Below are 22,908 nucleotides of genomic sequence, written 5' to 3'. Positions count from 1 at the left end.
GAAAACCAAACATCAAATGTTCTCACTCATAAGTGGGAGCTAAGCTATGAGGGTGCAAAGGCATAAGAATGATACGATAGACTTTGGGGACTCAGTGGGGAAAGGGTAGGAAGGGGATGAGGGATAAAATACTACAAATTGGGTTCAGTATATCCTGCTTGGGTGATGGGTGCACCAAAATCTCACAAATCACCATCAAAGAACTTACTCATATAACCAACTGCCACCTGTTCTCCAAAAACCTATGGAAATAAAAAATTAAAAATTTTAAAAAGTTTAAAAAAGTAAAGTCTCTTTAGGGGAATTATAATGAAAAAAATCTTGAGAAACACTGAGCTAGAGTAACTCAGAGTGAGAAGCACTGCCATTTCCAGAAGGACTGGAATCTGCAACAAATGCAGATCAGAATTTATGCAGAGCTTCATACCCAAAGCAATAGGATAACTGAGAAGAGAGCCAAAATGAAGAAGCAAACCAAGAAGTGAATAGAAGAGGTTGGGTCCTGAGGATATCTTTTCCACCTTTGAATCCAACTATTCTAAGGAGAGAATTAATGCTGGAGTTTTTAGTTATGAAGGATAACAAATTCCCATTTTTGCTTATGCCATTTTGTTTTTGGTTTATAAGAAATTTTTAAAATCACTTTCCGTAGTAACAGCCGTTGAGGATATTCTGACTCTGCCCTATCTTTATAGATGATTTCCTGCTACTCATCATCTATTTTACCTTTGGGTTATTATGAATTATACACTTGTATCACTTTGCCTTAGCTTAAGTTATTTTTTTCCCTTAACCACAAAATTTTTGAGTTGTCTGTTTTGTAATATCTTTTTAAAAACATGTTAAATGTGACATCTACACCATATTCTTCATTGAATTTCTCCCACACCAGAATAGAAATTTATTCATAATTTAATTTTTCTACAGTCCATGTTGTATTTTTTAAAAATGTTATATCTACATTTTTTTTAAATTTTATTATTATACTTTAAGTTTTAGGGTACATGTGCACAACGTGCAGATTTGTTACATACGTATACATGTGCCATGTTGGTGTGCTGCACCCATTAACTCGTCATTTAGCATTAGATATATCTCCTAATGCTATCCCTCCCCCCTCCCCCGACCGCACAACAGTCCCTGGTGTGTGATGTTCCCCTTCCCGTGTCCATGTGTTCTCATTGTTCATTTCCCACCTTTGAGTGAGAACATGTGGTGTTTGGTTTTTGTCCTTGGCGATAGTTTGCTGAGAATGATGGTTTCCAGTTTTATCCATGTCCCTACAAAGGACATGAACTCATCATTTTTTATGGCTGCATAGTATTCCATGGTATATATGTGCCACATTTTCTTAATCCAGTCTATCGTTGGACATTTGGGTTGGTTCCAAGTCTTTGCTATTGTGAATAGTGCTGCAATAAACATATGTGTACATTTGTCTTTATAGCAGCATGATTTACAATCCTTTCAGTATATACCCAGTAATGGGATTGCTGGGTCAAATGGTATTTCTAGTTCTAGATCCCTGAGGAATCGCCACACTGTCTTCCACAATGGTTGAACTAGTTTACAGTCCCACCAACAGTGTAAAAGTGTTCCTTTTTCTCCACATCCTCTCCAGCACCTGTTGTTTCCTGACTTTTTAATGATTGCCATTCTAACTGGTGTGAGATGGTATCTCATTGTGGTTTTGATGTGCATTTCTCTGATGGCCAGTGATAATGAGCACTTTTTCGTGTGTTTTTGGCTCCGTAAATGTCTTCCTTTGAGAAGTGTCTGTTCATATCCTTTGCCCACTTTTTGATGGGCTTGTTTGTTTTTTTCTTGTAAATTTGTTGGAGTTCATTGTAGATTCTGGATATTAGCCCTTTGTCAGATGAGTATGTTGCAAAAATTTTCTCCCATTCTGTAGGTTGCCTGTTCACTCTGATGGTAGTTTCTTTTGCTGTGCAGAAGCTCGTTAGTACTAAAAATGTTATATCTACATCTTAGTGAGACTATGGGGTTTTGGAGTATTTTGAACACAGTTTTGTTTAATTTTGTATCTTCATGCTCTAATGGTGTGATTTCAAAATAGGAAGTGCTTATGAAAGTTGACTTAATTGAATTTTTACTCACAGATTACTGTGCATATCTATTTTTTTCCTCAGTGTTTCTGAAGAGGGAAGATGATTATCAGAACAGTATCGGCACAAGCCAAACGAGTATCATAATTCAAAGGGAAGAGGCTCAAATTCCATACATGATGAATTAATAGAGTCCCTATGAACTTAGGCAATTTTGCCCGATTGAGTTATTAGAAAGTGAGTAGGTAGTGTGAAGACTTCCAGCACAGCAGTCCAAAGTGGTGGTCGATTCGGAGGAAATAATAATTGTAGGATTCTAATGCCTCCAAGTGTTGTCTTGTTGCATAATGCATAAATTGAGGCTACTTTGTGTCAGACTGAACATTCTTCATCAGAATAAAGGCAAGTATGCCACTTGACAAAATTGTAGGTGTATAGCAGTACTCCTAGAAACTCTGATTTCATGGCTTGACAGAGTTCATAATAGTAAAAATTGGCTCAATTTATTGTAGCTTCATCTGCGTTTTTGAAGTTTTTAAAAGTACTAGATTTGTGTCGTAATAGGAGAGCAAAGCATGAGATGAGAGCAAAGCGTGAATATTATCTTCTTTTTCTCCACTCCTCTACATCATAGCTTTAATCAGAATTAATATTACAAGCTTATACATACAAGCTAAATGTAAAATTCTTTCGAGTTTACATCTTTACGTTTAGAAATATTTTTTCCTTGACTTTTTCCACCAGTCTTTGTCTTTGCCTGGATTTAGCTTAAAACAAAATTTAGCTGAATGAACAAATAGGTAAGTATATGTGATAATATTTAAAAAAGATAAAAACAAAGTGAGACTTGCTGTACTAGGAACGAAAACACACTATGAAACCACATTTATTAAAGTGGTAGAATACTGGAAATATTAACCCAAAAAGCAACCTAATCAGAAGTTTTTGTAAGCATTCCATGTCAAGGAGAGAAAAAGAATCACATTCACATAAAATCAAATTACCGTTTTGTGTTTCCACTCTGTATCATTTAAGTAAACTTGAATTAAAGTGTTTAATATAAAGATAAAAGTATTAGCATTCATGTAATAATTTATGTCTGGATATAGTAAAGACTTTAAGAATAAATACTATTTATTCTTTTGCAGAAATTCTGCTTCCTTTTTCTCCTTTCTTCTGTCTCTGGTCATACCCCTGATTTCATCTTCTCTATTGCCTATTACAATAACCTGGGTTGCTTGCTTCTAGTCATTCCTTATTCAATTCAACCTTTGTAGTATCATATGATTCAATTCATCGTATGATACTACAAAGGAAAAGATTGATAAATTTTTCATAAAATTTAATGACTTATAACATCAAAAACTTCATAAACAAAATTAAACACTGAAACAAATATATTTAAATAGTAGAAATAAAATCTTTAATATAAAATTGTACTTACAAATCAAAAAAGTTAATTAAAAATGAATGGATAAAATTATATTTTAATAGAAAAATGGGAAGTAAAATTATAAAGCTGTCGAAGCTTATCAATCATAAAAGTTCTACAAATGAAAACAGCGTATATAATTTTCACTTCCAGATTTTGAGGGCGTTAAAGGAAATATTCCTAGTGATAACACAAGAAAGAGAACTGATAAAAGTTTAAATTTACTTCTCTTTCTAAGAAAGCAACATAAGGGTAAATATAAAAATATTTAAAGATGTCATTTTATTTGAGTTAATAATTCTAAATCTAGGAATTTACCTTGAGCAACTAACCAGCAATGAAACCATGGGATTAACTGCAGTAATATTTACAACAGTGAAAACCTGGATATAGCATAAATGTTCTAAAACTGACAGTGAGTTGGATATATTATAGTAGATCTATAAATAAGCATTAAATTATGTTATCAGAGATTTTAGTTATGTAGTAATAATGAGAGTTATCATGTGAAAGTTACAGGTTATGTGCTAGGCCCTTTTATGTAACAGCTCCTATCATTCTTATAGCCATCAAGAAAGGTAATTTGTTTTATCTTACCTGTAGTAAAATGAAGTTCCAAGAAGTTAAATTCCTTGCTCTTGTTCGTAATAGTAATCGTGACGCCTGAATGCAAATCCAGGAAATGGTCTCTGGAATCTCCTTTTAACCTTTATGCTATAATGTCACCAAATTGGTCAATGATCACAATCCAATATTGTAAAACACTTAATACAATATAAGATCCAGACTAGCAGATGTATTTATTGGAGGTCTTATTTCTGCTTGGATCAATCCTCATCCCAATGTAAATAACTCTAATCTCTCAAGTGAGGTACTGTTTGGTCCATTGAGCAGTTCATCAAGCCTCCATGGCTTTATTGGGAATTAGCAAGTTTTCTCCTATTTATTATATTTTGGCTCTTATAATGTCTCTTTATACTGGGCACACAAAATTCCATCCTACTGGCCATTGTTAACTTTTTATCTTGGATATCAAGGGAAGGTAATCTGAATGTGAAAATACTTAATTTTGAAAGGCTATACTATAGTAGATTGGCCATTTACAAGGAAGAGAGAGAGATACTACTCTTTTCAAAAGAGTGGTGACCCTTGAGATTTACCAAAAACAGGACATAATTCAAAAGTGAGTTTGGTCAGCTTAATTGTTGACTGTCACCATTGACCTTTTTATGATTTTAAAATTAAAAAAGCTAGCTAAATGTATTTTAGTTTTGTTCTAGACCTGGCCATGATTTATCTTTGACCCTGTCTTTTACATTGAAACTTTTCTTATATATTTAAATAGTTGAATAGAATATATTTTGACCTTATATTAATACTCTCTATATAGTCGAGACAAAAATAGTTTGATATCATTATTTTCACCCTTAGAAGTGAGAAACTGGGACAAGGTCATGCCTTCTTAAATCCAAGAAACGTTTTATTTATACTTGCTTCTCTTCTTTCTTAGAATCCTTTATTATAGGACGGATTTCCACATGAATAATTAAAGTTTTAACTGTACAGGGCAGAGATAAGCAAATAATTACAAGTAAAAACTCATTTAAAGCAAAAGCAGCTACAGAGAATTGAAGATGGTGCTGCCTTTCTTAGAAGGGGTCAAATATCTTCCTCCTTTTCACATTTTAGTTCACTTTTTCAAAATGGTGAATAACCTGGAGATTAACACAGGGGCTGCTTTTCCTTTTTTGTTTTAAATTCGTTAGTGGAATATCTTGGCACCCTTCAAGTTACACAGTGTAGTTTTCTGACTTATGATTTCCTTTCTGGCAGTATTTTCATACAAGTACAGAGAATGGAAAAATTAGCTTTATAGCCTCTTATTTTATTGCAGAAGCGAGGTAGGGATTCATCAATTTGCAGTTAGAAAAAAATTCCTAACTTATAAAGCAAATTTTTCAAATTTATTAACTTGCAATCTGCAGAAGGATTTTGGCTGTATTTGTTTGTTCTGTTGCTGAGAAAAAAAATTGGAAACTTACATGAAAAACGGAGCAGGTCCAAATTCATATTCTGAATGATAATGTTGGTGTAAGTCATTGTTTAAAATCTCCACTTTAATTCTGCAATATGGCCTCTTTTGGCCACTACTTTATTTTCTCAGAATACTCTGAGTCTGGCATGAGTTACCCTTTTAGTAAATTCTGATATCAATAAACTCTAATCTCAGTAACTCTTTTTTCATGCCGCCTCTGTTGTGGCTCCTCACCAGTGTCTCTACCCTTTCTGAGCAGTGCCCATGTGTTACACCTTTAGGAAACTGCCTGCCTTTTCCATCACTAAGTTTTCTTTTTCATTCCCTGGGAATCACTTAATGGAATTCAAGGGAATGTCCTTCTCTCTGTCTTTCTCTCTTTCACTTTCTCAAAAAAGAAAAAAAAGGCAGGTTTTATTGTTCTTATAATGTTTTTGTTATAAAAATTGTTTTCTTTAAATAATAATTAAGCTGGGAAGGTAAATTGGGCTGTTAGTGATTTGAAATTTATATTAAGAAATTATGGATTTCATATGAAGAAAAGGAAATTATTTTTTAATAATATAAAATTCCGCTCAGATGAGTAATAACCTAAAATGAAGAATAAAATGCAACTTAGAGTAAACTATTTTCTAACATAATAATTGTTTCAGCATTTTTGGCACTTAAAAGTAGATTGTCTTTGTGCTTTAAATAACGTACATTCTTTTGGAAGTTGCACTCACTCTTCAGTTCACCAGAGTCTTTTAATTACTATGTCAGTGCTTTAAACTATTCTACCTCCTGCTCTAATCTTTTGACCTGAAAGTAAATGGAGCTGTCTAGAGACCTAAATTATAGTATGGAATTTGATTATGTATGTATTAAACATCTGATTCAACTAATTCAAAAATTAAGGGTAATTTTAACTTTGATTTTAAAGTGCCTCATTTATCTTTTATAAATTTCCCCTTAGAAACATATTCTGAATTTGATGATCTTCTAGTCTTCTCTGAAGATATGCAGTGTTTCTTCTTTGTTGCTTCATATATGTCTTATGTGATTTGCCTTACATTTTCTGTATTTAAGATTACCCTAAGAAAGAAAGTTTTTTTTTTTTTTTTAAAAACAGAGGCAATAAATTCTAGGTATGCTAGGAGTGTGACTATTTTAAACAAACAAACAAGTAAATAAATATCTTACCTCTTGCCACTAGGTCAACACACGGGCATATTCCTAATCTATTAGTAGCTGAGTAGTCCACCATAGTCCATTTGTGTTATGATTTTCCCAAAATACCATATGTGTTACATGGATGTGGTTGGAGAAATGGCATGTGTACGTGTGCACACACACAAGTACTTATTTATTCTCCAAATAACCATGTTTTTTCTTATGCCTTCAATTCTTATTTCCATATGGATATAACTTTAAACCACTGCTATCATGAAGCTTTCTAAAATGCACATCTCTAGTCCAATGGCTCTCTTAAACTTCAATTCTGTGATTAAAACTCTTATTACTTACACTATTTAGTTTAGAGTCTTCATTGTGGCATTCAAAGATTTCTCCATTATGACTCTAATCTATCATTGCAGACTTATCTTCATTCCTAGCTTTCTTGTTCTGCCTGTTCCAATTAAACTGACTCTCAAACACTTCCCACCTCCCCACCCCACCAGGGCTTTTCTGAGTCAATTTCATTGGTATTGCACTTATTGTCTGCTCCCCTTTTTAGGATTCAACTCCTTTCAGGGCACAGAAACTTTGGGACTATTCCTATAGTTTTACCCTAGTTTTCAGAGGAATAAAAAAGTTGTTTCTCTCTGTGAATTTCAAAGTAAATCCCCTCTACAGAGCCATCAATGGGGTATTATGCTACCTTCTTGAAACTCTAATGCATGTGTAGGCAGAACTTCTGAGAACATTTAAACAGCCTTATATTTATTTCTGGGACTGTGTTTTATGTTTTTCGCTCTTCAAAGTGCAGATGTCTTGAGTACAGGGGTAGTTCTTCTGGGATATAATATCTAACATTTATCTCATTATCTTTATATCTAAACCTCTCCTTTGTACAAATCCAGTAAGCCTAGCCTGGAAAGCTGAGTTCATTCCTCCCTTACTCCATACCCAGCTAATTAGCAAATCTCATCTCTCCAACTCTCTGACAATTCTCATGCTAATTCACCTTACATTGCAGCCATATCAGAAGAAGAAACAAAGCAAGTATTTCCCTCTCATTCAAATCCTCCCTCACCTGGCTACAGCGACTTCTTCCTGGTCAGCCTTAGCATGATTGCCCTCCTTCTCCCACTGCATAGATGGCAGTGTCTTGTTCTCTTGATTATGAAGGTTGTTATTTAATGGAACCATAGTTCTTTCTGTATTATTGTAGAACTATTATTGGACAGCTAAAACAGAAGAGATGAAAACAGACCAGCTTCAGTAAATAAGAATATCAACTTAATAATATGACATTCTCCTGGAGGAAAACAAATGAAGTATGCTCCAGGGTCTGGGAAAGAAAAAAAAAAGACTTTTTTTAACCACAAGACAGAGAAAGGTTTACCCTATTTTATATCCATTAGACAAGAGTCTGAGAAGCTTCACTTGCCAGAAAAACCAGAAGATTAGGCTTCTCCCTGACACCGCTGTCAAATTCATCCTCATGAAAATTGCATTCTAAGGTAGTCAAGGGCAATTTATCCTCATCACCACCCCCATCACTATGCAAGCAGAATAACTCAAATTAAGAAGAAGAAAATATGAAAGAGAATTCTGACTTTTGTAGTTTTCTTGCCCTTCCACAAGGAAACAAGCTATAGACATTTTTCAAATTTTGGTAGGCAGCATTTTCCCTCCAAGGAGAAACAGCTAAAAGGATTAATAGGAAAACCTTCCTTCAGTTCAACAGAATCATACTAGAAAAATTAGTGCTAACCTAGGAAGGTAGTGCTACACAGAATATTTAGAAACTGTTTGACAATTTCCCTCTAGTTTAAGACCAAACAAAACAATTGTAACAACACGCAGGTGAACAGCAACAACATTTAAGAGAATATAACTGCCCTGTTAATTAGTGTAGTAATCATTGGTTGTTCATGAGTATTTTTAGTTCTCTACTTTTACTGAGCACATGGTAGAAATGTACTTCCTAGGCTCCTTGAAGTTAGTTGTGGCCGTGTGACTTGCTTAGGCCAATGAAAGATCAGCAGTGACATGCATCATCTCTATCATCTCTGGGCACAAGTTCTTAAGAGTTGGTGTGGTCATTCACCATACTCTCTTTCCTGTGCTATGGCAAATGATGATGCTCCAGGAGGTAGAGGCTGCATCAGCCTGAGACACAGGGAAGATGACATGAAGCAGAGCCCCACGCTGACTGTAATGTGAACATGAGTAGGAGCAAGAAGTCAACTCCTACTGCTTTAAGCCACTGAGATTTTGAGGTTGTTTGTCACTGCATAGTAACCAGATTGATGTAGTTAGTAATCCCAATAACTATTAAGTCTAGTATTCATGCAAGGATGAGTGAATTTAAATAAAGAATTTTTTTAAAAACCTAGAAGCTACGAAAAATAATCTGAAACAACAAAAAAGTAGCATACTACTCTAGTAGCAGATAAATGTTAAGGAGATAAATAGGAGAAAGAAATAGGATTACATACACATTTAGAAACCATCTGCTTTTGTTCTCAACAAAATCTAATAAGCGAGTAATTTGTGAATAAAGAGATTACAAAAAATAAAGTAATAAGAAAGATTAAAGGAAGGTACCTAAGACGAAAGCTGAGATTAAAAGAGAACTGGATGAGATAAGGAAAAATATTTGGAGATTAAAAATGCAAAAGTGAAATGGAAATTTTTATTGGATATAATAAGCAAAATTGACACTGTAGAAAAATAGAAATAATACTGTACTAAGCACTTAATGCTTTAATCATAAAAAGAAATAAGGAAAATAAATGAATTGATGATTTTACTATAATGAAACAAAGTACCCTATTTGGCAACTGCTAAAGGAGACATTAATTGAAATAGGGGAAAGCAAGTAATGGCACTGATAAAGAATTACAAAATGAAAAATAGTTCTTATATGCCTGATTGTGTGAAGAGAGAATTTAAGAAATATTCAACATAAGCAACAAAAATATTTTAGCCATTAAATTAATATGACATTTTTAAGAAAAGAAAATACCAGATGTAGTTGGAAACCTCATTATATGGTAATCATTGTCCAAGAAAAGATAAATTATCAAAATTGGTGCTGGAAAAAGTGGGAAGCATGATTATATCACTAACCATAGAAGATATTAAAAATATTTCAAATAATTATTTCCAACAAGGGCCCTGGCCTTAGATAGATTTGATGGTTATTTGTTTTAAAATGTGTAACACGTAAAGGGAAAAGTCTCTAATATACCTTACAATTTTCACACAGCATTGAAATTAATAGCAAAAAATAAAATTTGCATGTCAATATCTGCTAAAATACATAGATTCAAGAATCTTAAATATAAGCAATTTGAATTCAATAGAATATAAATCAGGAACAGCAAGATTTTGACTTCAACATATCTATTAAATCATAAAGTGTAATATTCTCAATATTCAAAACACATTTCTGATTAAAATATCATACCTAATTAGAAAATGCATACAGGGATATTCTTTAGAGAAAACAAGAAGAAACTTGCTCTTTATTAAAAATTACACTTGAAGATCTATGCAATAGACCTAAGCCAGATTTTTATTAAGAATTATAGTTGAAGCTTTATGCAGTTAAAAGGAAACAGAGACCAGGCATGGTGACTCACGCCTGTAATCCCAACACTGGGAGGCCGAGGCGGGCGGCTTACCTGAGGTCAGGAGTTCGAGACCAGCCTGGCCAACATGGTGAAACCCTGTCTCTACTAAAAATACAAAAATTAGCCGGGCTTGGTGGCACATGTCTATAATCCCAACTGCTTGGGAGGCTGAAGCAGAAGAATCGCTTGAACCTCGGAGATGGAGTTTGCAGTGAGCCAAGATTGTGCCATTGCACTCTATCCTGGGCAACAAGAGCAAAACTCCATCTCAGAAAAGAAAAAAAAAAAAAAAAGGAAACAGAAGTAAATGCCAAAAACACTTAGAATGAGGAAATAAAATTATTGAGAGCATATGATTTTTTACATTAAACATATACCGTAAACGTATATACAACATAAAAAGACAAGTCACCGGTTTGATTTTAATTATAGCAATATGGTTTAGTGGGTAAACTGATGGAACTCTCCTGGCACAGAAAAGCAAAGGAAAACAAAAAGCTGCAGTATAGAATATGTTTTAAACATCATTTAGAATACATAGACAAGCTGATAAAAAAGTAAAATCCTCATAAACTAAAAAGAAAGGAGGCAAGATAAGTGAACAAGTTGTAAAGCAAATACCTCTCCTTGGCACACAAGCAGGTTCCTGATGGCTAGGACTTTTCCTTTCAAAGGCCATATGTTTATGAGAACAGAGTAGTGGCAAGAGACAGGCCATATGTTTATGAGAAGAGTAGTGGTGGGAGACAAGACCCAGCCTATGTGCAAGATGGGAAATCTCATTGACAATGGGGTAAACCAGTTTACTGTGAAGTAAGACAGTACCATATAAGCCACTCTACTAAAACACACAATACATGTAGCTGCAAGAGAGGCTGGATATTTTGTCTTCATTCTAGGCAACATGTGCAGCCAACAATATTATTATCATTGAACAGTGGAATGGAGATTGGATGGAAAATGGCAGTTTCTTGATAATCATCAAATAATTAGTATGCACCAATTATGTTATCCTAGCAGAATGCAATTAACAACATTAACAAAAAAGATGAACTATCATCTTTCAAATTTTGAAATTAGAAAATTAGTTAAAATTTTACACGTTTCTATGATTAAAACTCTTATGAAACTAAGAACAGATGAAAACTCCCTGTCATCAGTACTAAAAGACATTTTATATTTCTTTAGCTAGAGAAATAAAACAAAAATGTAAATATTTGATTTAAAATAAAAATACAAATCTTACGTAACTAAGAATAAATTTAATGAAAGACATGTGAGGCCTTTCAAAGTAACATTAAAACTAATTGGAACAATATTAGAAAATGTATAAAGCCATGTGCAAGAATACAATATCTAAAATGGTAGTTATCTTAATTATCTCTAAATTATCTAAAAATTCCATAGAATACCATTAAAAGCCCAACAAAGCTATCCCATCTGAATTGAAAATTTTATTCTTAATTTTAATAGGAGAGCAAAAACAAAAGAATAGCCAAAAGAGTTTGCAAATCTAGAGTAAGTGTTATAATACTGTACTGTTTACACTAAGGACAGATCCAAGCATAAATATAAACTGTACATATCATAATGGGAAATTACAGATCAGTGAGTAGGAACAGGACATTCACAGAAGAGGAAAATAAATTGCATATACAAATACAATTATATAATGTATATATATATATAATTTTACTATTCATTGATAGAAAAGCATATTAAAATCACAATGAGAAACTAACTCATACACAGAAATTGGAAATAAGAAATTTAATACTGTGGAAATACTAAGTGTTGATGAAGATGTGGAGTCCCAGGACCCATCCTAGGTAGCTGGTGGTTAGCGAAAATTTATTTTAAAAGTTTAGAGATAAATTTGTCAAGAGAGGATACTAAGATTGAAAATCTGCATCCCTGCATTCTAGAAGTGTGAATCCAGCTGTACAGTTTACAAATATTCTCATGCTGTGTGCATAAGAAGACAAGAACAAGAAATTTCATAAGAGCATAGTTTGCAAAGTATAAACATGGAAACAATATAAATGTCAGTAAATAGGAAAATGAAAAAATGAAGTGTGCACTCTGGATTAAAAAGGATATACACACAGTGAAACAATACGAAGAAGAAATACATGCATCGGTATAGAAAATTTCAAACCACAATATACTACAAAGAAAAACAAAAAGCAGAGAATACATGCAGTATGATACTGTCTACATAATTTTAAAAATCAACAGGACAATAGTATATATATTGCTGCATAACATGTATTTCTATATAATGCCAAGTTCACATGCAGTAGCTTGAAATGATAAACCACAAATTCATAATGGCTTCCTGCAGACACAAGGGTAAGAGATGTGCTAGGGTAGAGGATTCAACTATATTTGTAATATTTTACGACTTAAGCCTGTTGGTAAGTACCTAGACTTTTTTCTTTACCGTTTTTGTATGTCTGAACGTTTTTACCTCCTAACATAATTTCACTTTATGGGCATTTAAAAAATATATTTTAATTGACAAAATTATATATATTGTGTACAATATGTTTTGAAATATGTATACATTAGGGAATGACTAAATCTGATCAAATATGCGTTACTGTACATACTTATTCCTTTGTGGTGAGAAGACTTAAAATTCACTCACCTCGCAATTTTTAAGAATACAATACATTGTTATTAACTATAGTCACCATCTTGTGAAATGGACTTATTGTTCTTATGTAACTGAAATCTTGTATTATTTGACCAACATCTCCCAAACCTTTGGCTCCACCCCAAACTCCAATCCTTGTAACCACCATTTTCCTCTTTGTTTCTATGAGTCCAACTTCTTAAGATTCCATATATAAGTGAGGTCATGCAGTAGTTGTCTTTCAGTGCCCAGCTTATTTCGCTTAACAAACGACCTCCAGGTTCATCTCTGTTGTCTCAAATGACAGGATTTCCTTCTTCTTAAGGGCTGCATAGTATTACACTGTGTCTATGTAGACCACGTTTTCTTTATTATGTTGAATGACACCTAGGTTGTTTCTGTATCTTGGCTGTTGTGAGTACATCTGCAAAGAACATGGGAATACAGACGTCTCTTTGACATACTGATTTCAATTCCTTTGGATATATACCCAGTAGTAGTATTGGAGGAGCATATGGTAGTTCTATGTTTAATTTTTTGAGGAAACTCCATACTGTTTTTCATAATGGCTATACTAATTTACATTCCCATCAAAATTGCACATGGATTCCCTTTTTTCCATGTTATTACCAACATTTTATCTTTTGTCTTTTTGATAATAGCTATTCTAACATGTGTGAAGTGACAGTTCATTGTGGTTTTATTTTCATTTCACAAGTGATTAGTGATATTGAACATTTTTAATGTACCTGTTGGTCATTTGTATGCCTTCTTTTGAAAAATGTCTATTTCTATCCTTTACCCATTTATAAATTGGGTTATTTGTTTTCTTGCTATTGAATTGTTGAGTTTGTTATATATGTTGGGTGCTAACTTCTTTTCAGATGAATAGTTTGCAGATTATTCTGTGGTCATCTATAGGTTGTCTCTTCTCTCTGTTGATTGTTCTCTTTGCTGTACAGAAGATTTTATTTTGATATCATCTCATTTACCTGTTGTTGTCTGTGCTTTTGGGGTTATATCCAAAAAAAAAAAAAATCATTGCCCAGACCAATCAATGTCAGGAAATTTTACCCCTGTTTTCTTCTAGCAGTTTTATAGTCTCTGGCTTTACACTTAAGTCTTTAATCTATTTTGAGTTGATTTTTAATATATGGCCCAATTTCATTCTGCATGCAAAAATCCAGTTTTCTCAACAACATTTATTGATGAGACTGTTCTTTCCCCATTGTACATTCTTGGTGCATTTTGTCAAAAATCAATTGGCCTTAAATGCATGAATTTCTGGGCTTTCTATTCTATTCCATTGGTCTATGTGTTGGTTTTTATGCCAGTACCATGCTGTTTTGATTACTATAGCTTTATAGTATATTTTAAAGTCAAGTCATGTGATACCTCCAGCTTTGTTCTTTGTGCTCAAGATTGCTTTGGCTCTTTGGGGTCTTTTGTGGTTCCATATGAATTTTAGATATTTTATTTCTGTGAGAAATGTCATTGAAATTTTGATAAGTATTGCATTAAATTTGTAGATTGCTTTGGGTATATGAACATTTTAGCAACAATATTTTTTTCTAATCTATGGATACAGGTTATCTTTCCATTTATTTGTGTTCTTTAATGTCTTTTATCAATATTTTACAGTTTTCACTGTACAGGTCTTTTACTGCTTTGGTTAAATTTATTCCTAAGAATTTTACTATTTTTTATAACTATTTTAAATGGGATCGTTTTCTTTTTCAGAGAGTTTGTTATTAGTGTATAGATAAGCTACTGATTTTGTATGTTGATTTTCTATCCTGAAACTTTACTGAATTCATTTATTCTAACAGTTTTCTAGTGAAGTCTTCAGGGTTTTCTATTTGTAAGATCACGTTGTTCACAAACAGGAACTTAACTTCTTACTATCCAATTTGGATGTTCATTGGTATTTTTATAGAATGTTTTACTTTTGTTTTCTTTTTTTCAAATTATGATTTGTTTTATAGTTACTTATATATATTCCTCCACTCCCCCCGTGTAGTATAATCTTTCTTTTGGTAGGAAAAATATTCAGCATGCAAGTTCCTCAGGGCCTAGAGTAAAGTTACAAAAATAACCTAAAGTGTTTAAGAGTGCATTTCTTTAATTTTACTTGTTCTTTTTTGTTCAATTGGTATACCTATATTACAATAGCTATAATCATTATATAAATTATAATCTTAAAAGAACTGATAGTCATTTCCATAGCAAACCAGTATAGCAATGTTTGTCATCTTATTGGTTACTAAAGTCACCAGCAGCCTCTTTAGTTTCTACAGATACAGTGAAACCTGAAAGCAACTCGAGAAGAAATGGCAGTTTATTATTGGCATTCTCCTGACACAAGCTCACAAAATTTGAATTGTGTTAAAAACTACTCTGTAATATATTGTAATCATAAAAGGACCTCAATCCAGCCTGTATCCTCTCTGCCAAATCATTTCTTAGAATTAATTGGAATCAAATAATGTTGCAATTCTTTTTTAAGAACTGTGTAATATAATACAGTCATCATTATATGAATTTGGTGAGAAAATAAAAGAGCACAAGTCCATGGCTAAGTATATTCAAGAAACTTTGCATTAAATAAAGATAAACAATTTATTTATTGATTCTAAGAGTGTTTTTTATCATTTTAATGCTAAGAAAATGAAATCTCCAAAATGGAAATTAGATCATTTTATTTTTATTTTTTTGGTTTTTGTTGTTTTCTATTTATTTTTAATTTTAGACACACCCATTTATATTCAAAATATTTTCCACAGAATTTAGCTTGAGAACCACAGATGTAACATGTTGAGAGGGAGCTGTGGATAGTCACATACATATATGTGTGTGTGCGTGTGTGTGTGTATGTGTGTATATATATAAATGTTTTATGTATATTTATATATTACATATAAATGTTTTATGTATATTTATATATAAATGGTTTATGTATATTTATATATTATATATAAATGTTTTTATTTTACATATATACACACACACACACACACATACATACTGCTTTCTCCTCGTTCTCCTCCTTTGCTGTTAAAGTCTCAGTCAACCTCCCATCCTCACTTTGTTTTAAAAGGAACATTGTACAGTAACCTTTAAGTCACCTTATGACTTATGACTAATCATATGACCTTTCCTGAATCTTTATTCTCTTTGACTATTGTGTGTCTTTTGAAATTCTTAGCAACCTTTTAAAAATTTATCTTTAATAGCTTACATTTTCTTTGATTTTAACTTCATTTGACTTTTTTCTTAAAGCATGAAGATTATATGCCTGTTTTAATAAATCAAGCAATAGAGACACAGGAGAAGTTCTGAAACATACTCTTCCCTCTACCCTTCATCATTATATTCCCCCAAATTGATCAGTTTCGTGAGTCAATAACTACCACTACTTAATTTTCTCTGTGCCCAAACAAAACTATAGAAACATATTTATAGATGCAGAGATTATTTTTAAAATTTGTTTCAATATCTGTAAATATTGGATGAAAATACGCGTTGTACGTTTAAACATACTTTTAAAATGTAACCCAATATCATTTGCTCCTAGGTCAATAGAGATAGTCATGGCCATTCATTTTAAAGGTTTTTATGTTATTTTTATGTATATATTATATACTCTTCTATATTATATAAGAAAATTCCCAGTTGTTATGAATCCTCGCCACGTGTATTTGCTTTGTTTATTATGCTGTTTCAAAGAGGAAAGTAGGAAGAAAAGAACAGCCTGAGGTCAGATTACTCATTGCTCCACTCCTCTAGACAACTCTTTCATTCCCCCATATTGCCTAGATAAGTGGGGCTTCTGCTCTGGACTTTACTCTCTGCAGAGTCCTCCTCTGGCCCCACTTCAGCCATGCCCCCTTCTCTGTATAAGGTAAAAAGTTTGCCGACCAAGGGGCTTGTCCCTTTATAGACTATATAGCCCAGACTTTGCTCCAGGTATGAGGAATCCTGGAATTCCTCCAGGTTCTGTGTGAGTCCTTTCCCTAGGCTATCCTCCCAAAGGCAGAGGTCTGGCCAAAAGATAGCTTTTTTCAGATGAAGGGAAAGGCGGAGGAGATGGGTTGATTTGGGATATGTCATTTGGGGTGTTCAGACATATGTATGATAGGTCCTATTGGGGGGATCTGGGGTTGCGAATAAAGGGGAAGATTGTCACAGTCTGGGAGCTTGAGACTAGGAACAAGTCAGTCTTTCTGTACCACCATATTCTAGTGCGACCTTTAGGTCCTTAGGAGATTATATTTTTCAAGATAGGAGAATACAATATGTTTTAATAGTTTACTAATTCAATATATAACAGAAATACAATCTATCACATAAATAATTGCAGGGGGAGTATGAGGGCCTCCACTTATACTTGTACCTCAGGCCCTGAAAATGTTAGGGCAGAACTGTTACTGTTTCCAAGGGTAGATGAATTATGCATCCTGATATTTGCATTATTGTATAATCTCTTCTCCTTAAGTCTGGCCTGGCCCATTAGCCATGGCACCATGCCAGTTGCTGGCCTAAGGCTAAAGAACATCTAGCAGCCTGCGCTTTTGCTCTCCAGAGAAGCCAACCACCATGCTCAAGACAGACACTATGCTGTGGGGAAACTCAACCTAACCTTAGGGAGAGGCCACATGGAGGTTTCTATGTCAGCTGCAGAGGTATGCTCTCTTCAAGAAGGAATTCAGCATTCAGCAAGGAGTGCAGTCAAGTGAAAACCACTAGCTGAAGGTCCTTCAGTATCTAACTCAGTGTTCAAACTGAGGCAGGCCATCAAAAGTTCTCTTTGTACAATTCAATTTCCTACCTCCTTTCCTTTCATAGGTGCCAAATCTTCGTCATGGTCTGAAGGCGTTCCCTGTCCAATTCTGCTTCCCTTCTCTTTTATCTTTCATAGGCATTAGACATACCCTTCCTTGAAAAACTGCTTGCAGTCCCATTTTAGCATTTTCTTCCTGGAGAACCCAGCTGAAACAGTAACTGAGGAACTAGCCAACAACAAGAACCTATGATTCAAACAAGTGACACTAGTTCATTTATGCCAGCCTCCAGCTGTTCAAACCATCCCCGCTAATGCCACACAGAGCAATGGCAAGCTGTCTCTGCCAAGCCCTGCCTGAACTGTAGAATCCCAAGAAGTAACAAACACAATTGTTTAAGGCCCATAAGTTTTGAGGGTAGTATTGTAGCAATAGATAACTTGAAACAGAAAGTGTTATCTGGAGTGAGTGACATCACAATGAAATAATCTAAAACCTATGGCATTGGATTGATTTATAACCTTACATTTTGGATATTTAGATAGATGGTATGCGGCCTCCACTTGTACTTTTTCCCTGGGCCATGCAAAGGTTATAGGTGATCCAGTCATTTGTTCTCATGAAACTTTCCTATTTATTTTCTTCTCCTTTGCCATAAACTATTCTTGTCGACTTTCTCCTGTTTCTTTTTTCAGAAATCTCGGTTTCTTTCGAATATTAGCCTTTGTACTTCTTGATCAACAATGCCATTGGGAGGGGCCGTGAGGCAGGGGTGGTAGCTTTCTCTGATCACATCTTTCAAAGGTTATAGTTTATCAGTTGTTACTGAGAAGGTGAAGGAAAATATTAGATTAAAAAATATTAAATTTGTGCCTAAAACATCCGAAGTCAGACTGTGAGGTGTGCATATAAAGTAATCAAAAAGGGGCGGATTTTCTTTTATGTTTATATTTTTCTACCAACCAAAGGTTCAGATCCACCTCATTTACCTAGTTCAGCCCTAGACTAGTTCCCACTCATTATTAAAAACTTTTTTCATTAAGTTTATATGCTCTCATATATGAATGTCCCATTGTGACTTTCTGATTATTTGAGCCATACACCTACATGTATGCCCAGTTTTGCTTTGCAAACATTTTTTATTCTATTTTACTGCATTAAAAAATTTGTTATAATTCTCTTATAGGAGGCTGGAGTCAGATCACAGCCTTTGGAGGCATGTGAGGTAGGCACTGTCATCAGTTTCTCTCCCTCATGTGTGAGAGCTGTATAGCCTATTCTACATCTCATGTGTTTGCATAAAAATTGAAACTTTTTCTAGAATGTTAACTTTCTTTTGTGCAAAAATTATGTCCTAATGTATTGGGAATGTTTTAGTAGTATTTTACTATAATTTTCACAGCCTCTGAAAGACTGTTAAATCTTTACAGTTTATTATTCAAATGTAGAGAAAGAATTTATTGTTATCTATGGTATATAATTCCAAACAAGTTATTAACAGTATGATGACTTTTTCATTCAGAGGAAAACTGGAATTTTCCCACCAGTAATAATAGAAATTAATGGGCCATAAACAAACATTTTAAAGCCAATTATAATCCTATAGTGAAACATGTGTGTGAGTGTGTGTATAAATAGATATACAGAGATAGATAGTTATACCCCTGGTCCTGTAATGGAAAATAGGTATCTAATTTTCCCACTCCTTTGAATTAATATGTTGATTTTTCCTTTTAAGCACAAAGGATATCTAATAGTGGTAACAGATTAAGGCTTTACAATTTAGTAACTTTGTTATAAAATGCAAAATATATTGAATTTCCACTAAGCATTGACATTGCTTATTAATTTTGAATTCTTACAACTTGCTAGTATTTTGCATTAACTTGTTTTCTTTCTTTGCAATTCAGAACATAGAAGCTTAGAGACATTCAGTAGCACACTCATCAACACTCAGTTAGTAATCATCAGCACCAGGATTCAAATCTGGTCTCTTTCACTCTGAATTTCATGTTTCCTTTTATTTGATTTATTTTAGCCTTGAAATTTTAAATGAAATCAATATATCCATTTAGCCAGTCATTATCATCTTAAGGAAATAAAAAACATTCCCTAATACATACAGATATATAATACCCATTATATATTATATACGATAAATATGCGGGGGTGGACCCACATCTATATATAACATATTAATGAAATAAGAAATATATTCATAGGAACAGTTTTCTTATTAGAGGAGATATTGAAAAATATGAGGAAAAATAGCACTAAATAATGGAGGCTCATTAAGGAGGGAAGTTGTACAAAGAGGCACCAATAGGAGAGGCAAATTGTGGGGAAGCTAAAACTGCATCCACCTCCTATTAACTAGAGCCATTTTATAGGGTTTACTGCCACAGTTTTGTTTCCTATACCTACCCAGTATAGTAGCACTTTTCTGTAGTAGAACTATGTTGTAACAAAGGTACATAATGCAATATTAAGGTTATATTTATAATGGTCTTAGAGTATCATTATGTATTCAACATTCCTCCTCCTCCAAATACTCTATAGGATACAATCAATTAGAAAAAAAAAGCACCAGTAAATGCTGCAATCTAGGCCAAGATAGAATTACCATGCCTGGAGAAGAAAATTCATTGATCCCCAACTTAACGTAGGTAAAATGAACAAGTATGTAGGAAGTAGAAGAAACCCCAGATGAACCCTAAGACCAGTGCTTGTAAACTTTAGCATTCATGAAAATTACCTGGAGGGATTGCTAGAACAGATCACTAGGCCTAACCTCCAGGGATACTGATTCAGTAGTTTTGAAGTAGAATCTATTTTCATTTTATTGAAAGCTACCAGGTGATGCTGATGCTGAAGTTGATTCTGCTGGTCTTGGGGCCAGTCTTTGAGAACCACATTCAACACGGGGAAGTAAGAGCTGGGAGTCATGCCAAGCTGTGGAACAACTGAGGAAAATATTCAGGTAGCATTCTTTTGCCAAAAAATATAATGTGTGATGTCAAATATGTTACCTATCCGCTGTGGAACTTATTCCTAGCTTATACTGGGCGTAGATGTCACACTAGGTAACACTGCTATAATTAGCTTGTAAGGAGAGTATTGCTAGAGGGCATCATTGAACAAAGAGGACTCTTGTGTTGGCTTAGGGAAGAGTACCAGGTTTAGTAGCTAGAAAGAGAATGCCAGAAATTTCTAAATTAAAAAGAAGATGTATAATTTATTAAAGTCTTATGGAGAGAAGGAGAGATACTAAATTAGGAATTCATGGGATCATTAATTGAGATGAGTAAAGGACATCGAGTTTAATAAAAGGTAGCAAAGGTTTCCAATATATTTCTGACTCCTGGTTGCCCTAATAATGGGGCTTGCTCTCCAAAGTAATGAAATTATTATGACACATGCAAATGAATAATATAATAACTAGGATTAGGTTTGGGGGATTTCTGTGAAGGCTTTTTTGAGTGATTTATGATATATAAGTGATAAGATAGCATTTGAGTTATATATAAGACAGTAATGTTCAGCATACACATGAGACAGCCTCTGGATACTACTAACTTACAGCTTCTTGAGGTAACTGTTGAAATCAATGGAGATAATAAATCATGTAGTTGCATATATACGTTGTTAAACTTATTGGCATCATGTCTAAAGGGAAAAACAGGAATCTGGGATGGGACAATAGAAATATGCATTCTCTTGGAGATCTGGAACTGGGACAATTACAGCAGCTGCTACTTAAAATTCTCTCTCTCTTTTTCTGTCACTATAGAATTTTGCCCCCAGAAAGTAATATAAGTAGATAAGAAGTCAATGGCAAATAAACCAGAAAAAGAATAGAGCTCTAGCACATTTTAAAAATATTTCTAACTATCAAATACAGAAAACAAATACTTGTTACAGAAATAAAACTCCATGCCACTATCACATTTGTATCTGATTCCTTCCCTTATCTATTGAAGTCTATAGATCTTTAAATTAGCCATGTGAAAGAACCAACATGAAATTCCAATTATTTCATTTTGAAACTTATCTGGGCATGTTGCTTTAAATAGAGGTCTACAAAATCTCTCACATAGTTCTAGAAATAGTGCCAGTACTGGGCGATCAAGTACTATCCCCTGTAAAAAGAACTTACCAAAAAACAGAAAACAAAAACTAATTAAAGCCTACAATGGCTTTATTTATAAATATACTTAAAAGCTTAGAGTTTTGTATAACACTTAATTGCAGATTACATTGGTGAAATATCTAAAGAAACGAGATAAAAATATAATGAGTAAATATACAGCATGTTTTCGCATATATTGAAGCAACAACAAAAACATTTTACATGTATGTTAGGGCTCAGAAGATAGACCTTCTATATTTCTTTTATAAAAAATAAAGGAAGTCTTCAAAAGTCTATGATAACCCATGAAGTAATGAAGTTTGAAAATAATAAAGGTGGTAGAAAGTACATTACATAATAAAGAATTATTCAATTAAAAGCCAATGTTAAGATTCATCCAGCTCTCAAGTTAAAAAGCAGAAATGAAAAGTCAAAGAAGAGGGGCTCCAATATCCAATATGTTCAGGAGATAACAGAGCCTGTAGTATGTGATTATCTTTTGTGAAGATTAACCAGTTCTAGATTATATGAATAAAACATGATTATGATACCAAAATAAGAGAAAGATAATAGAGGAAAAGAAAACTTCTCACCAGTTTCACATATGAAAACTGAAGTACACATGTTTGTAAATAAAAAAGCATTAAATTTTTGCATTTTAAGGAGTAGTAATGCATAAATAAGTAGGATTAATCCTAAGAATGTAAAACTTGTTTAATATTAGTAAATCTGCAATAAAACCTCACATTATGGTATCTCTAATAAAGTGAAGAAAAGAACAAATATATACAAGATCATAAACCCCACAATATTTAAAACAAGTCTAGAAGTTCTTGGTAATACAGTAAAGCAATAAAGAAGTGTAATAATTTTAACTGTTGGAAAGAATAGTATAAAACTATCATTGTTTGCAAATAATACACTAAATCAACTAAAATATATTAGAAATAAAGTTCAGTAAGATGCTTAATTATAAAAGATATATAGGAAAGCTATTATATTTGTATATGGTAGGATATAAAATTAAACAGAAAATTTTT

General features: G+C 33.4%; 1 protein-coding gene and 1 long non-coding RNA gene across 2 annotated transcripts in view; both read left to right on the top strand.

Moving 5' to 3' along the window:
- Nucleotides 1-22,908, top strand: part of ZNF385D (zinc finger protein 385D) — a gene marked incomplete in the record, with an annotated part of 956,631 nt that overhangs the window by 57,517 nt on the left and 876,206 nt on the right.
- Nucleotides 20,589-22,908, top strand: part of LOC107970585 (uncharacterized) — a 42,780-nt gene continuing 40,460 nt past the window's right edge. Inside the window, exon 1 of the long non-coding RNA XR_001713207.3 lies at nucleotides 20,589-20,719. This is a non-coding gene — a long non-coding RNA (uncharacterized LOC107970585). The remainder of the gene's footprint in view (nucleotides 20,720-22,908) is intronic.

Source organism: Pan troglodytes, chromosome 2, assembly GCF_028858775.2.
Source record: "Pan troglodytes isolate AG18354 chromosome 2, NHGRI_mPanTro3-v2.0_pri, whole genome shotgun sequence".
Lineage (NCBI taxonomy): Eukaryota > Metazoa > Chordata > Mammalia > Primates > Hominidae > Pan > Pan troglodytes.
Note: the sequence above shows the minus strand (reverse complement) of the source record. Positions and strands in the feature narration are given on the sequence as shown.